Raw genomic sequence first — 16,993 nt, forward strand, 5'->3', positions numbered from 1 at the left:
TGCTCTGGCCGTAAACAACTCCCCCTATCCCCTACTGCAACACCTGTAAACACATTCTCGTTCTCTCTCTCTTTCTCTCTCTCTCTCACTCTCTCTCTCTCTCTCTCACACACACACGTGTGCGCGCATGAACACAGTACGCGCACACACATATATTATGAGCTAATCTTTCATCGTGAAAACAGGCTTAATGATATTCATATGTCCTTGTATCATGCCGTCTCTCCACCATTCTGCCGTTACTTTCATGGTCAAAGCCATTTCCATATGGAAATGGGGATGGTGGTTGTATTAACGGGACTGGTGGCCAGCACATTGCCTGGTGTGGTGGCACACTTGGTTTTAGCGGATCAGCTTAAATGAAATGCGAGGGAGCCCTAGGAATGAATGATTATGGAGTCCAAGTAGCCTACATATTAGATGTAATTACCTCTGAGCAACAGTGACTACATTAGTCCTTTAAGGCCCATGGGAATTTAACTACAAGATTAATATTTTATTGCATTTCCAGTGAAATGCATTGGTTCTTGGTGGAGAGGTTTCAAGGAGGTCCCCAGCAAGATTAGTTAGATTAGTTATAGCATCATGATCATGTCAACCACTTAATCCTTATTTTATACTTTATTTTTTATACCATTCAAAAAAGCATATCTACAAACTCACATTGCTGCGCGCTTGTTCATCTGCTATTTTTGAATCATTTTGAAAAACCTATTTTGAGATGTCGCCAAATACATATGGGGGGGGGGGGGGGGGTCATGACATGAAAATGTTTGAGAAGCACTTGATATATGGACTCGGACATGTATTTCAATACTAATCAACAATAATAATTGATCAAAAGTTCCACATACCTCCAAGTAATAGTAGCCCAGTCAGTTTTGCCCGATGAAGTGTCTTGTCTTCCTGTTGACCAAAAGCTGAAATTGTTTCTCCTCCGAGAGTTTTCCACCAACAGTGTCCCCGTGTCCCTGGCTTGGTCCCTTGGCCCGGTTAGTGGGACCAGCGATGGCCCCGCTATTGTTGGCTTGGCCCCTCCTCATTGACCTGGCTACTAACTCAAACAAGGGAGATGATGATGGGCAAAACTCTCCCAGCGAAAAGATCTCATTCCTGCCCTTGTCTAGACCCGGCTCGACTAGTTAAACAACAATTATTATCGTTACTTCAGTATCACACAAAAACATCAAAAGTAGCAGATCTGCAAGCTTGAAACACGATGCAAAGCAACACACTTTGAGCTTGTAGAGCTGCTACTTTTGCAGTTTTTTATTTGAATCCTGAAAAAATTTTGGACATATGAGGTTTCCACCTGACAGAGATGATATGATGATGTAGCCTTGTTTGGAGTGAATGCATTAGAGATCAGAATAGATCAATTAGATTAGATCTCTTGATTGTACCACTAACTGTTTTGCACTCTTTAGCCAAAGTGTTAACGTCTATATTATTAGCTATGTTAAAGTTTTAACCAACAAAATTGTTTTAAATGAGCTTTCAGAGGATAGACTGGTCATTTGGCAAACTATACAGCTCAGAGTAGAGAAACTGAGCAGCTTTTAGGTTATAGTGAATGATCTGATGATGAGCAATTTACCACCAGGATTGTGTTGAAACTTGCTGTGAATATCGTCTCTGTCGGGTGGAAACTTCAAATGTTCAAAAATCAACTGTTAGTTTTCAGGATTCTGGTGGCAGATCCACAAGCTCAAAATACGTCGCTTCACGCCATGTTTCAAGCTTGTGGAGCTGCCACTTTCGATGCTTTTGTGTGACGCTCTAGTATGATCAATAGGGCACTAATTTACAACAAAATAAACATAAGATGTTTAAAGGAGATAAGAGGTTTCTGCCCGACAGCAATGATATTTAAGCAATATCACATGAGAGGCAGTGCTCTCATACCGTACTATGCATCTGCACGGCTGTGATTATCTTCGGCACAAGGTCGCGGCCTCGTGCCTATACAACCTTGTGCCCGCAACGACGATTATATTCATTCTATGTTTATTTAATCATTTATTTGGCTGTGCCGAAACTCAAAATAGTCCTGTAACTTTGGACTGGCTCCTCTGCATTTACCCATCCTATAACAACGAGGCAGGGGAGCAATTAGGGATTAAGAGTCTTGCTCAGGGACACACTTCGACACATTGCTGGCCTGGCCTGGAATCGTACCTGGGACAACCAGGGGCTCTGGGTCCCGAGGTGGTCTCGCTAACCACCCCTTTTTTCCCTCTATCCCTCGACCAAGCTCACAACGCATCCCAAGGCGATGCGTTGTGAGCGTTTTGTGAGCTTGAAGATTTTTTGTCAAATGTTTGCCTATTATTAATTGCATGCCCGGGAAAGGGTTCAAATGGTTATGATAGATATCGATCAACACGCTTGGTATGCGTCTTTCCAATCATCTTACTCATGGAACTAAACTGTCCATCCAGCACTTGCTTTAAGCCAGAGGAGGAAAGGTGTTTGCTGTATCAGAATTAGCTGACATCCGTGAAAACTCCAGACAGTTACATAACAATAAGGGGGGAAAAAGGTGCTCCACTTCCGCAGTTCTCCGTTTCTCACACATATTTGTTTCAACAGCTGAGAAAACAGCTACGGTGGTGCGTAGGTAGGTGGACTAACTTGTACAACACCTCTGCATCAGCATCATTGTTCCAAACATTGAGGATCATGAACCTATGGCCATGGCCCACACATGTAGCCAGGGGTGTCACACCAAATTCTGGGCCCTGGGTACAAGGATTCACTGCGGGCCCCCCATGTGCTTTAACTATTGAAAAATAGCAGATAATAGATATACAAGCTCGCAAGATCTGCTATTTCTGAAAAATCGAACATTTTGTGCAAGTCTTTGAATACTTCAAATCCTTCCAAGGTTTTTTGAAAAACCTGTGTTTCTATGTCAGTGGTGCACAAACTTTTTCATGTGAAGGACCCCCAACATTATATGTATTTAGCCACGGAACCCCATCTCAAAATATTTAGTTCCAGGGACCCCCCAGAAGCAAAATTTGAGTTACAAATCGACAAGCTCGCAGTGTGGCACTCGGTGCCTCGCTGTGAGCTTGTATATCTGCTATTTTTCAATAACTAAAGTTACTAGAGCCCCTCCACATTGGGCCCTAGTAACTCAGTCCCACTCAACCCCCCCCCCCCCCCCCCCCCCTTGTGTTGTGACGCCCCTGCATGTAGCCTCCCTTCCGCACGCAAAGTTGACTTTACACATCACCTCCGAGGGCCGTCACGCGATATCACATTGCAAAAATTAACCCTGGTCTGTGTTGCGCACATGTTACCGTAAAAAAACAATCCCAGTCGCATTCTTTGAGGCTAAGTATTTCCTGCAGAATCAGCTGAACAGCGTCTACAGGCCTCGCGGGTTCTACAGACGTCGTAGCTCTGCTTTTCCCGGGCCTCCCACGATCTGATTGTGTTTTTTCATCGATGGAGGGCTGGTGTGGACGAGGGTTAGTCCCCCGTATAACTCAGCTGTAGAAACAGTTTAAGTGGTTTTGCTTGAAACCTTTACAATGTGCTTGGCTGGTGTTGACTTTATACAGACTCATACAGACCTGCATGTGCATTAAAAACATGAGTAAGGTGTGTGGGTTTCTATACCGTTTGCTTCATCGTCATTATAAGGATTAGTCCTTGGGAATTTTAGCAGTGTAGTAGAGTATGATGGTTATGTGATGTTGATACAGTGTCAAGGCTAATTCGTACATTTTAGCATATAATTTAAACACTTAAAGGGATGTTTCACTTTCTTTTTTTTTTCAAGATTAGTTTTTGGGCTTTTATACCTTTATTGATAGGACAGTAGACTGACAGAAAATGGGAGGAGAGATTGATGGATTAATATTATTTAAAATAATATTAATATAGTGTGTACCAATTTGTGTATAACGGTCAAATATCTTAACTCTTTGATTGTGCTGTTTGCCACCCTGTTCCAAAACAAACCCTGTTGTTCTAACGTTGTTGTTCCTACAGCCTTGACACTGTACAAGGGCCTGATACAGTATGTAACTGGCAAACCATCTTTAATCAACAATTCTGTGAGAGACAGCCGCTGATACGAACGACCTACGGCCTGGTCGCGACCTAGGCCACGACCTGGAGGTCGTAGGTCCCGGTTCTGGAGGTCGTAGTTCGCGGTACATACTTGTTAGGTCGCGGCCGGTCTAGTTTCGCGACCCCCGGCCGTGGTTGCGCCACCTCGGTCGTCCCCGGGCCGTTGTTGCGCGATCGGGCCGTTGTTCAGCGACCTGGGAAGTCCGCGGTCGTATTTAAAAGGTCTTTTTGCAGAATATTCTAGAGCAGCAGCGCTATTCAACCTTTTGAAGCTTGTGATTGGCTGAACCGGAGGTAGGAAGCGCTCCATTGTAGTCACTTGGACCGCGCGAGGTGCACCAAAACCTATCCTTAACCCTAACCCCAACTCTAACTCTAACCCTAACCTTAACCCTAACCCCAACTCTAACCCTAACCCTAACCCTAACCCTAACCCTAACCCTAACCTGCCGACACTGAGTAGCTAACCTGCCGACGCTGTTGAAAACGAGCGCTCCTTCCCTTAGCAAGCGTAGAGTTTCTAAACTCGCGTCCCTTCCCTTAGCAAGCGTAGAGTTTCGATCGCGGCGCTCCTTCCCTTAGCAAGCGTAGAGTTTCTAAACTCGCGTCCCTTCCCTTAGCAAGCGTAGAGTTTCGATCGCGGACTTCCCAGGTCGCTGAATTACGACCGAGATCGCGCAAAACCTCCAGAACCGGGACCTACGACCTCCAAGTCGTGGCCTAAGTCGCGACCAGGCCGTAGGTCGTTTGTATCAGCGGCTCTTGCTGAATTCTGTTGTGTTCTGACCACTGATAAAGGTCAGGTCAGCCGATGAGGTGACCACGGTCACGATATTACATCATACTGCTTCACAGTAACTATATAAAATCATGTCAACTGTCTATTAACCTGAGAGCTACGATGGGTGATTTTGCTCTACTGTACTTGTACAGTACAATTTAAACTGACTATATTTTCAATACAACTTATCAAAAAACGCATATTCCCCGGTGTGGTCTCATTCATTGTGTGGAGTACTTTATTATGGTTGGGGAAAACTGTTTATCCATATGGAATATGATCCAAATTCCATCAGAGATGGGGAATGACATGCGGCAAAGGTCGTCCGGATCGGGAATCGAACCGGCAATGCCGCCAGGCATCCATGCCTATGTGGCAATGCCAAAGTGGTATGCGCCTGGACCAGTAGGCCAGCAGGCGCCCCAGGGATATTTCACTTTAAAAAAAGGTTTGGTCATTTTATCGTCTAATCAGGCTTGTGTGACCACCCTGGACAGATTCTAAGTTGCTTGATTCAGTATTTAAATATTTAATATTCATTTTATCAGACACGCCCCCTTCCTATACAAATTGTAACTTCTAACTCCATTTTAACCATGATAGATTCATTGAAAACACTGTTCTTTTTTTCTGGGTACTCCTGACGCCCTCCTAATATGAGCTCACGTATTAGGAGGGTAGTATGAGTCACCAGAAAAAAGAATGGTGTTTTCAACCCTAACCCTTGATATTTTGACGTCCCATTAGTCCGACTAAGGGTTAGGTTTAGGTTTAGGCATAGTTTTACTGAGGTTAGAGTAAGGGTTGGGGTTAGGTTTAGGCATAGTAGCATTCTATAGCATTCACCGGCGTCGGAAAGTTAGCATTTCACCAGGTTAGCATTCACCAGCGTCGGACGAATGTGACGTCGAACTATTGAACATCGTAATTACGCTACGCTCCCGTTTGAAGTTACAATGGGTTTGTATATCTGATAAATGAATATTAAATATCTAAATACTGAATCAAGCAACTTAAAATCTGTCCAGGGTGGTCACAAAAGCCTGATTAGACGATAAAATGACCAAACCTTTTTTGAAAGTTAAATATCCCTTTAAACCATAGCCTAGACTTTGTTGACCAGGGTCCCACAGGGGGTCTAGATTTGCCACCCTCCTTTTTCCCCTTTACACACTACATTTCACTTACCCGTAAATTGCCCATCTACAAAACACTGTGAGGTTGTAGATCTGCTATTTATTTGGCAAATGGTCAGTTGGTCACCCAGTATTATTCAGAATGAAGGGAATATCCGCACTCTCTTGAATGATGACTTTTTAAAATTATTTATTTATTTAAGCATGCACAGCAGCAGCAGTCTATTTAGAGAAACGGACGCGTTTCGGCCTACTGGCCTTCCTCAGCGTTTCAAACAGTGTTTGAAACGCTGAGGAAGGCCAGTAGGCTACAGACCTTTCCACAAGACTCCAGCAGAGAGCGCGCCTTCTCCTAATGGTACTGAACCAGTTAGGAGTTCTATTGTTCACCCAGTATTATGACATGTCTGACAGAATAATGATGCTAGTATTCATAAAGTCTGTTGGGTGGAAACCTTGTATGTCCAAAACTGTTACTTTTCAGGATAAAAAAAAAAAAAAAGGAAAAATAGAAGATCTACAATCTTTACATCTGCTATTTTGGATATGTTGATGTGACACTGTAGTATGATCAAGTAGGGTGTTCATTTACGAAAAAACACAAAAGGTTAGAATTATGAAGGACAGCAACAATATGGCTGCGACCGCCAGGTCGCAGTTACATCACAACCTCTACCGGCCTCCCTCCCTCCGTCTGTCTGTCCGCCACGTCACGTCACGTCACACTTTTTGCAGACACTTATCTCCGCCACCGTTTCCCCTATCCATGCCAAACTTTGCACACACACTCCTTGGCTGACAAACCACAACCTCCGCCCCTGATTTCTCACATGCCCCTCTTCTAGCGCCACCATGAGGTTACTTATTGCAGACAACATACATGCGACCTGACGGTAGTTATCTCCCGATTAGGGAGTCTTACTGGTACTTCTGTGTCATACAAAATATTTCAAACACTAGAAGATGATGAGCTGTGTGCACCTTCATGCTCTCCAGAGGATGACTCTACTGGTTATACTGTGACTCCATGGCCTTTCCTTTAGCACCACCAAGCATGCATTTTCCACTTGCAAAAAGGGATTTGTTGCCATGAAACTTGCTGAGTGCATTCATGCTCAGTGGAGGATGAAGCCCACCAGGGTCCCACCCTTTTTTACAGTACACTAATAAGACAAAATAAGACATAATAAAGCCATAATTAAGAATAATGTGTTGGTAATTAGAACTTATAATGTTTTATTAGACAAGAACAAAGACAGAATAAGACAGAATAAAGCCACAATAAGGATGATGTTTCATTACCCCTTGAATGAAACGTAACATATCAGGGTCCCAACAAACTCTAATAAGTCCTATAAGACCAATCAGGGTCTAAACAAAGTCTACTTATTTGACATTAGGCTTCATTAGAAAATAATGTGCTCTAATTACAAACAAATTAGCACTCATTATCACAGAATTGTACTGTAAAAACTAATCAACGACAAGGTCATTAGAACTTATCATTTTTATTAGACAGAAACAAAGACAGAATAAAGCCATAATAAGGATGGTGTTATTAACCCTTGAATGAAACGTAACAAATCAGGGTCATAACAAACTCTTCTTATTTAACATTAGGCTTCATTACAAAATAATGTGCTCTAATTACAAACAAATTAGCACTCATTATCACAGAATTGTACTGTAAAAACTAATCAACGACAAGGTAATTAGAATTTATTAGACAGAAACAAGACAGAATAAGACAGAATAAGGATGATGTTATTACCACTCAAATGAAACGTAATAAATCAAGGTCCTAACAAACTCTTCTTATTTAACATTAGGCTTCATTACAAAATAATGTGCTCTAATTACAAACAAATTAGCACTCATTATCACAGAATTGTACTGTAAAAACTAATCAACGACAAGGTAATTAGAATTTATTAGACAGAAACAAGACAGAATAAGGATGATGTTATTATATGAACAATGGCCGAACTCTCCACCAGGGGGAGCTCCTGAGCACATTTTTCCCTGCCTGCTGCAGAAGAAGAGAGGAGGAAGCCAGCAGCAGAGCAGAGAGCTCCATATGTTGTTTTTAAGAGAGTGTTTTGACACATGTTCCAAAGCTTTAAAAGCTGATTCCGAGGCAACTAAATGTGATTAACCTTACAGACATTGAGTAAATGATTTTCTATGTTACTGTATGCTGCCAGATGACCTGAGAGTACCGTTTCCTTTTCTTTTGATGAAGAATCTCTGGTGAGTGTAATTGTCTTTTGTGTGCCTTTCTTAACAAGGGTGCTAAGCTAACTGTTAGCATGAAGCTGCATGCTAACAGTTAGCTTAGCACCCTTGTTAAGAAAGACACACTCACCAGAGATTCTTCATCAAAAGAAAAGGAAACGGTACTCTCAGGTCATCTGGCAGCATACAGTAACATAGAAAATCATTTACTCAATGTCTGTAAGGTTAATCACATTTAGTTGCCTCAGAATCAGCTTTTAAAGCTTTGGAACATGTGTCAAAACACTCTCTTAGAAAAACATATGGAGCTATCTGCTCTGCTGCTGGCTTCCTCCTCTCTTCTTCTGCAGCAGGCAGGGAAAAATTTGCTCAGGAGCTCCCCCTGGTGGAGAGTTCGGCCATTGTTCATATAATAACATCATCCTTATTCTGTCTTATTCTGTCTTGTTTCTGTCTAATAAATTCTAATTACCTTGTCGTTGATTAGTTTTTACAGTACAATTCTGTGATAATGAGTGCTAATTTGTTTGTAATTAGAGCACATTATTTTGTAATGAAGCCTAATGTTAAATAAGAAGAGTTTGTTAGGACCTTGATTTATTACGTTTCATTTGAGTGGTAATAACATCATCCTTATTCTGTCTTATTCTGTCTTGTTTCTGTCTAATAAATTCTAATTACCTTGTCGTTGATTAGTTTTTACAGTACAATTCTGTGATAATGAGTGCTAATTTGTTTGTAATTAGAGCACATTATTTTGTAATGAAGCCTAATGTTAAATAAGAAGAGTTTGTTATGACCCTGATTTGTTACGTTTCATTCAAGGGTTAATAACACCATCCTTATTATGGCTTTATTCTGTCTTTGTTTCTGTCTAATAAAAATGATAAGTTCTAATTACCTTGTCGTTGATTAGTTTTTACAGTACAATTCTGTGATAATGAGTGCTAATTTGTTTGTAATTAGAGCACATTATTTTCTAATGAAGCCTAATGTTAAATAAGTAGACTTTGTTAGGACCCTGATTGGTCTTATAGGACTTATTAGAGTTTGTTGGGACCCTGATATGTTACGTTTCATTCAAGGGGTAATAAAACATCATCCTTATTGTGGCTTTATTCTGTCTTATTCTGTCTTTGTTCTTGTCTAATAAAACATTATAAGTTCTAATTACCAACACATTATTTCTTAATTATGGCTTTATTATGTCTTATTTTGTCTTATTAGTGTACTGTAAAAAAGGGTGGGACCCCTACCAGTAAGACTCCCCAATCGGGAGATACGCGACCGTCAGGTCACATGTATACACAAATAGACATACAGTGTAGTGTGTACAGCTTTGCGTGATTTTAGGGCAAAATCTGTCAGTGTCCAAAAATGTGTTTGAAAAAATTGGCCTGATGGTGGCGCTAAATGGGACAGATCCATGTCGATGACATGACTGTAGACATACTGTGTACTGCTTTGCGTGATTTTAGGGCAAAATCTGTAGAAGCAGTGTCCAAAAATGTGTTTTGCAAGAATCGGCCTCATGGTGGCACTAGAAGAGGGCCATGTGAGAAATGAGGGTTGGAGGTTGTGGTTTGGCAGCCAAGGAGGTCCTTGTTTTAGATTGTTTTAGATCATTTATTTATTATTTATATTGTTCAACTATAATGATATGCCCACCATTTGAAAGATATGATTGGGCCTACATGTGGTGGGATTATATTGCCAGAATGCCAGTGTTTCTTTTGGCTGGGTTGGTGGTGTGATCAAAAGAAAATGTTGTGCCCCCTGTTGGCACAACAATGACTCCATGAGAACTTTCCTCGCAAAACATCAAACAAACACACTCTGACCTTAAGAGCTCCCATCATCATCATCATCAAGGTTTTAGTGAGTGTCTAGACACAAAAGTACAGGAGGAAGGAAGCATCACAGACACAACGTGACAAATCTAATCAAACCGTTCCATTCCACACATAATGACATTTAGACATTATAAGACCTGAAGCGGAGGTGGATTGAGGCCAAGACTGTGAGTCGTCTAGTTCACAATATCCTGCTAAGTGTGAGCTTAGAGGTTCAATCCATTTCCATGTAGCTGAGATTGACAGGCATGTTTTCCACAGTTCTGCTAATGCATGTTTGTGTTAACTTTGCCTCATGCCTGATGTGTTGCTTGAGAATGAAGTGTCTGCTGCCATCTACTGGATTTTATCCGTGTTGGCAAGTAACTATACTGTACACAGTATATTGTACTGACATACAATTTTGAGGTACTTTGAGTAGGATAATCAATTTTTTTTCCATTCCAATCGATTACATCTCAGACAAAACTTTTTACTCCACTACTACTTGAAACTTTAGTTAGTAGGCTAGTTACAAATTTGTATGATTAATACAAAACCCCAATTCTGTTCTCCAGCTATGTAAAAGTAGAGCTTGCCTTGTACATACTTCACTTGTCAAAAAGACCTCACAAATTTTGAAATATCTTCAAGGAATAAGTACTACTACTTTTAGTTCTTTGGTCAAATTTATTGCCAATACTTGTAATTTTACTCAAGTAACAGAGTATTTCTATATTGTGGTATTGCTAATAATAGTAAATGAATATGACATACTGCACCTATATAACCACAGAGTGCACTTTAACACAATGGTCTTCAATGTTTTCAGGCCAAGGTTGAGAGAGAGATGAAGCAGGGACCCCCACAACCTTATCATACATTCCATTAGCTCTGATCCAGCGTCAGTGGAGCTGACGCTCTGGACCAGAGCTAAGATTCCATATGTAGTTTCATTGTTTGACAGCACAATCATCAGGGTATTTTGAATTCTTGTCAATTTGTGTTTTCAAATATTTAACCACTTGAGCCGTCAATACTTAATAAACTTGACCTTTCACTCTACTTGGACGCTCTTTTTCCCATCTAAACCAAACCTCTTTGCTGATAGCCGCTCTACAATTGATTGAAACCTTTATTTATTCTCTAAAAGAGCATTGAGGTTCACCCTCATTTGCAATGCTGACGAGATTACATACAAAAAGATCAACAATTAGCATACAAATATATAAAAAAACAAAAACATCATAGACATCATAGACATTTAGTAAGTTACTCACAATGCCTCGCAGCGCAAGGCGTTGTGAGCTTGTAGATCTTACAAGTTCTCAGAATATGGACGCTACAGTTCAAGTAGTCAATATAAGAAAAGGAGAAAAAAAGTTTCTATCACACAAATATTTTTGGAGGACCCCCTGTAATAACTCTGAGGACTCCCTAGCGGTCCCAGACCCCCTGTTGAAGACCCCTGCTTTAACACATTACAACCAGAGAGCCTTTGTTTGGATCAGTCCTTCTGGATCTGTAAGATGAGGCAATAGGAGTCGTCTATAATATTCTAGGTGGTTATGGTTATGCTTACATGATGTCGTGGTGAGAAGTACGTTAGACATACAGTCTGACACAGACCTGTGGTACGGTAGTTCTGCCAACGAGCACAGGGCTCAGACCATAGTTATGTATACTGTACAGGGACGTGCTGGGACCCTGATTAAGCCCGGGAAAACGAGTTGGAGAGGCCCTCATTGCGCGCTATAGAGAGAGATCTCTCTCTATAGCGCCGCTGCTACTACTAGATTTGTGACAAAGTGACAAGCCAGTGGGCCAATTACATGAGTTATATTTCCTCGTTGTCGGGTGGAAACCTTGTATGTCCAAAACCATTTGTTTTGTATTTATCATTTTAAAAATGATTTAAACTAGTGAAAACAGCCGATCTACAAGCACACAACGCCTCGCGTTGCGAGGCGTTGTGTGCTTGTAGATCTGCTGTTTTCACTACTTTTGTGCAACGGCCTTGTATGATGAAGCAGGGCTTTGCTTTGCGAAAATAATTATACATTTGAAACTTGGAGATACGAGGTTTCTGCCCGACAGTGACGATTTACTTTGTTGGCCGCCCAGCCCCCAAAATGTAACGAAGGCCGACATTTTATTATTTATTTATTTTTTCCTAATGGCCGGCCTGGACCGGCCGGGAATGAACCGGCCGTTCGGGAGTTGTCCCGCTTTTCCCAATGGCCAGCACGTCCCTGATACTGTAGCTGCTTACAAGCTGAACCATAACAAACAATAGTTATCATCTTAGCTCCTACAGGCTACCAAATATCATGTCATATCATTATGTATTATAAGTTATTGATGTTATAACAACATCAATAACAATATAGTATAATGTCTAATTCTTCTACACCTCTAAACACTTTCTTCAGATTGTCATTGAATGACACACATTTCTGACACATTACTTTTCTGTGTAACACTAATTGATCAAGTCTGTCTTTGTGTACAATGCAGACAGCACCAGCATTGAGTATTTGTTGCAACATTGTGGATGGTACCCATGTTTAGTGGATGGTAGCCATGTTTTCAGTCGGTCCATGGAGGGCATTGAAAACTCTGAGGAAACAGGAAAACCACCAACATCAATCTGCTGACCACAGCTTCCACCTGAGGAAACAATTAATCTTTGCACTCTTTCATCAGTCTTTATCTCTCCTCCTGGTCATAAATTAGACTACAAACTAAAGGCCAGTTGTTCTCATAGGAGGGTCCATGCAGGAGATTTATTGTGTAATCACATCAGTGCTATAGACTTGTTTGTTCAGTGATAGGTCTCTCTCTCCAGCTCTTTAATCAACAGATACTTTTTCAGGTGGGGTTGCCAAATTTCAGCCAATCAGGAGAGAGTACCCATGCATTTATCTGGTTCCATTTTATAGTGTTATAGTGTTCCAGATGCAATTAGCCAGTAGCTATGCCCCTCCCCTAAAAGCTTTTGTCCAATGCTAGCTTAGCAACCGGCAGCTTGCCAAGGCTGTTGCCAAGGCAAACCTTGGCAAGCAGGAAGTTATTCTAAGCTGGCATTGGACAAAAGCTTTTTGGGAGGGGCATAGCTACTGGCTAATTGTGTCTGCTCATTTCTTTGTGTTTAGTCTGCATCTTTGAGTTCTCTCTTCTGATTGGATCAAATTGTTATCCCGACCTGAACACATTTTCTTTTTAATAAAGACCTGGAGAGACATGGAGACTCCTGTTACTGAACAACATTCTATAGCAACGAGTACTATCAGAATATATTATACTATACTATTTAACACTTATTTTAACGAAAATCAAAAAGAAAATCACTTACCCTACCTTTAATCGAATGAGATAAGAATAACTATCCAGATGATAGGTTACTTTCTCCACTGTTATCTCCCCACCTATACAGTATAGACAATTATATAATTCTGTACAAAATGTTATCTCACAACAAAAATATCTATGCCGGTGGATTTAGTAACATCCGTTCTGTGCTGACCAAACTCCTGACTTGATTTTCTGGTTTCACATCTGATTAATGACAGGTCACTCATTGTGACAGGTTCACCGTCTCCCATTTTAGGGAGTAGGTGGTTGTAGGTTACTAGATACTATCTCTCCATTACTTCCTTGTTCCCCTGACTTATTCCTGGTAAACAGAAAAGAAGCAAGCATGAAAAACATTACAAGGATTTATGTGTTAACGGTTTTCTGTCAAATTACAAGCAGGAAATGCCTGCATCTGTATGGGGACTGAGAATTGGTTAGACCTCCCGTTGGTTAAACTAGGTTAACATTCACCAGGTTAACATTCACCAGCGTCGGCTCGGCAGGTTAGCTACTCACCAGGTTAGCATTACTGAGGTTAGGGTTAAGGTTTAGGTGGTCTAACCAATGCCATGTTATGATGTTACCCATCTCTACAATACTTGTATGTTTGATAGTTATATTACTATTTACACATTATTGTATTCATTGTACAGAACTTTGGTCTACTTTTGTTGTTTTTCAATTTGTTTTAAAATAAACTGACTTCAGTAGAGGGCAAAATACGCAGTATGCAAAGAAAAAATAATCATAGAAGGTGATGACACTGCTTCTATCAATAGTCATTTCAAAAGCCCACACATACATGCCTGCGAGATGAGAAAATGCATGCAATGCGTGGATGCGACGCTATCTCTCATCATCATGCAATGAGCTGGCAGGGCCCTCACAGAGAGAGAGACTCATGCTTTGCGTGGTAGAGGAACGTGGGGGCCTTTCGGTGGAGGCAAGAGAAGATCAGTGGAGCCCTTTGTGCCGCACACCATCTTGTTCTGAGCTCGGCTTTATGAATGCGGCAGACAATCTACTTGTGTTGAGAGAAAGTGAATGAATATTCACCAGCCCACATCATCTGAAGCCACCACCACCTGGGGGTGACGTGACCCCCTCTGGCAGCAGAGGCTGGCAGTGCTGAGTGTGTGTGTGTGTGTGTGTGTGTGTGTGTGTGTGTGTGTGTGTGTGTGTGTGTGTGTGTGTGTGTGTGTGTGTGTGTGTGTGTGTGTGTGTGTGTGTGTGTGTGTGTGTGTGTGTGCGTGCGTGCGTGCGTGCGTGCGTGCGTGCGTGCGTGCGTGCGTGCGTGTGGCGCGCCTTTATAAACATGTTTGTATAATATGTTGTGTATTTGTGAATATGCATGTCTGATGTTTGTAGGTTGAGTGTGTGTGTGTGTGTGTGTGTGTATGTGTGTGTGTGTGTGTGTGTGTGTGTGTGTGTGTGTGTGTGTGTGTGTCTGTGTGTGTGTGTGTGTGTGTGTGTGTGTGTGTGTGTGTGTGTGTGTGTGTGTGTGTGTGTGTGTGTGTGTGTGTGTGTGTGCGCGCGCGCGTGGGTGCGCACGTGTGTGTAAATTACATTTAAATGTGTGCCATACGTGTTTTTCCTGTGCACGAGTATCTTCTTTTCTCTAAACAAACAAAGATACAGATCATCTCCTTATAATGTGTGTCTTTGCCTCATCAGTCCATTCTCTTGTCAGAGAGTGTAAATACTGTGTCTGTGTGGTTACATAATCCCCTGGCCTGTTCTCTGGGACGACAACCAAAAAAACAAACCAAACAAACGACAGCAGAGAGCCGTGTGAGCCCTGCCAACCTCCCCCACACCCCCCCTACGTCCACTACCCATCTGTTGATCCCCAAATATATTCTTTGGAGGTATTCCTGTCACCTGTGTGTGTGTGTGTGTGTGTGTGTGTGTGTGTGTGTGTGTGTGTGTGTGTGTGTGTGTGTGTGTGTGTGTGTGTGTGTGTGTGTGTGTGTGTGTGTGTGTGTGCGTGCGTGCGTGCGTGCGTGCGTGCGTGCGTGCGTGCGTGCGTGCGTGCGTGCATATAACTTGTTGTTGCAACATAAGCATGCATATATCTTGTTGCAACATAAGCATGCATATAACTTGTTGCAACATACCTTAACATGCATAATCTGCCTTCTTTCGGTTGTTTGACCTTGATCCATGATCCAGAGTAAACCATATCTTCCTGTTGGATCAACGGCCCCGCAAGCGTTGACCCATAGCCTAAGGGCTCCACAACTTCCACCCTACTCTTGTGTCACCAGACCTTCCACCATGGAGGAAAGCCTGGTATTCTAAATGGTCTAAAACCAAGCCATGTGATGACTGTGATCTGGTTTAGAAAGAGAAAAAAAGAATTCCGGTTCCGGTTGGCATGCATCACATTGTTTTTGTTCCCTACATAATGCAAATCAATTAGTTTATTCTCATTAGTCGCGCTACGAGTTAGAATAAAAGATACCAAACGATTATTATACCAAAAGAAACTAAATGATTATATCGATTTAAAAGATTTGTTTTGGGGCTTTTATGCCTTTATTGATAGGACAGTAGACCGACAGGAAATGGGGAGAGAGATGGGGGTTGACACTGACACGCAGCAAAGGTAGTCGGGATCGGGACTCGAACCCGCGACACACTGTCAGGCATCAGAGCCAATGTGGTATGTGCCTGCACCGGTAGGCAAGCGGGCACCCTTAAGCCTATTTTAAACTAGAGGAATTGGAGGTGTATGTATGGCACCGGTAGTTCCGACGGTGATTTCGGACGCCTGATGACTACAAAATGACTAACAAAAAACTACAAAAGCTATTTCCGCTCTTGACCGGATCAGAAACCCGAAAATGGTATTGATCCCGGGCTACCTCCACCCAATGCTCTGTAACCATGTGAATCTTAATCCTATAGCTCCTATAGCCTCAATAAGATTAGAGATGTGGCTAATGCCACTCTGACGGGTTTAACAACGTGGCAGGTGGCTTCCTGGTGGGGCACCGGCCTTTAGTTAGCGTCGGTCCATCTGTCTACTGTTTTCATCCCTGTGTATTTGTTTTGATGCATGGCTATAGAGAGGATAAGCCAGTGAGAGAGGAGGATCCCAAGTCATGCGAGGGCGAAGGTTATCGGGGGCGGGGAACAAAACATGACACGATGTGGAGTGAACACCTGTTACCTGTTGCTGTTGTCTAGGTTTTTGTTGGTGTGTGTTCGATATATTTACAGATAGCATACATTGTATCATTCTGGCCAATTATGTCAGCATGATAATACAATTCCAAAGTGATATGAAAGATGTTAGTTTCAATGGAGGTCGGCAAAGTTTTCTTTTTCTTTTTGTTTATTTTTTTTATGTAAGGGGATGTATGGTGAAATGTATTGGCTACATTTCCATTAAACATTTTATAAATGACTTCATAGAAAAATATTTAAGCGGCTACAAAATTGAAGAGAGTAACCTTTAAATTGCCATGCAATTTAAGAGAGTTAGGGTGTATGGCTTAGCATTGTATATTGATATTATAATATCATGCATTATTGCATATTACATCACGCATTGCGATGTT

This window comes from Nannobrachium achirus (genome assembly GCF_963921795.1).
Source record: "Nannobrachium achirus genome assembly, chromosome: 11".
Lineage (NCBI taxonomy): Eukaryota > Metazoa > Chordata > Actinopteri > Myctophiformes > Myctophidae > Nannobrachium > Nannobrachium achirus.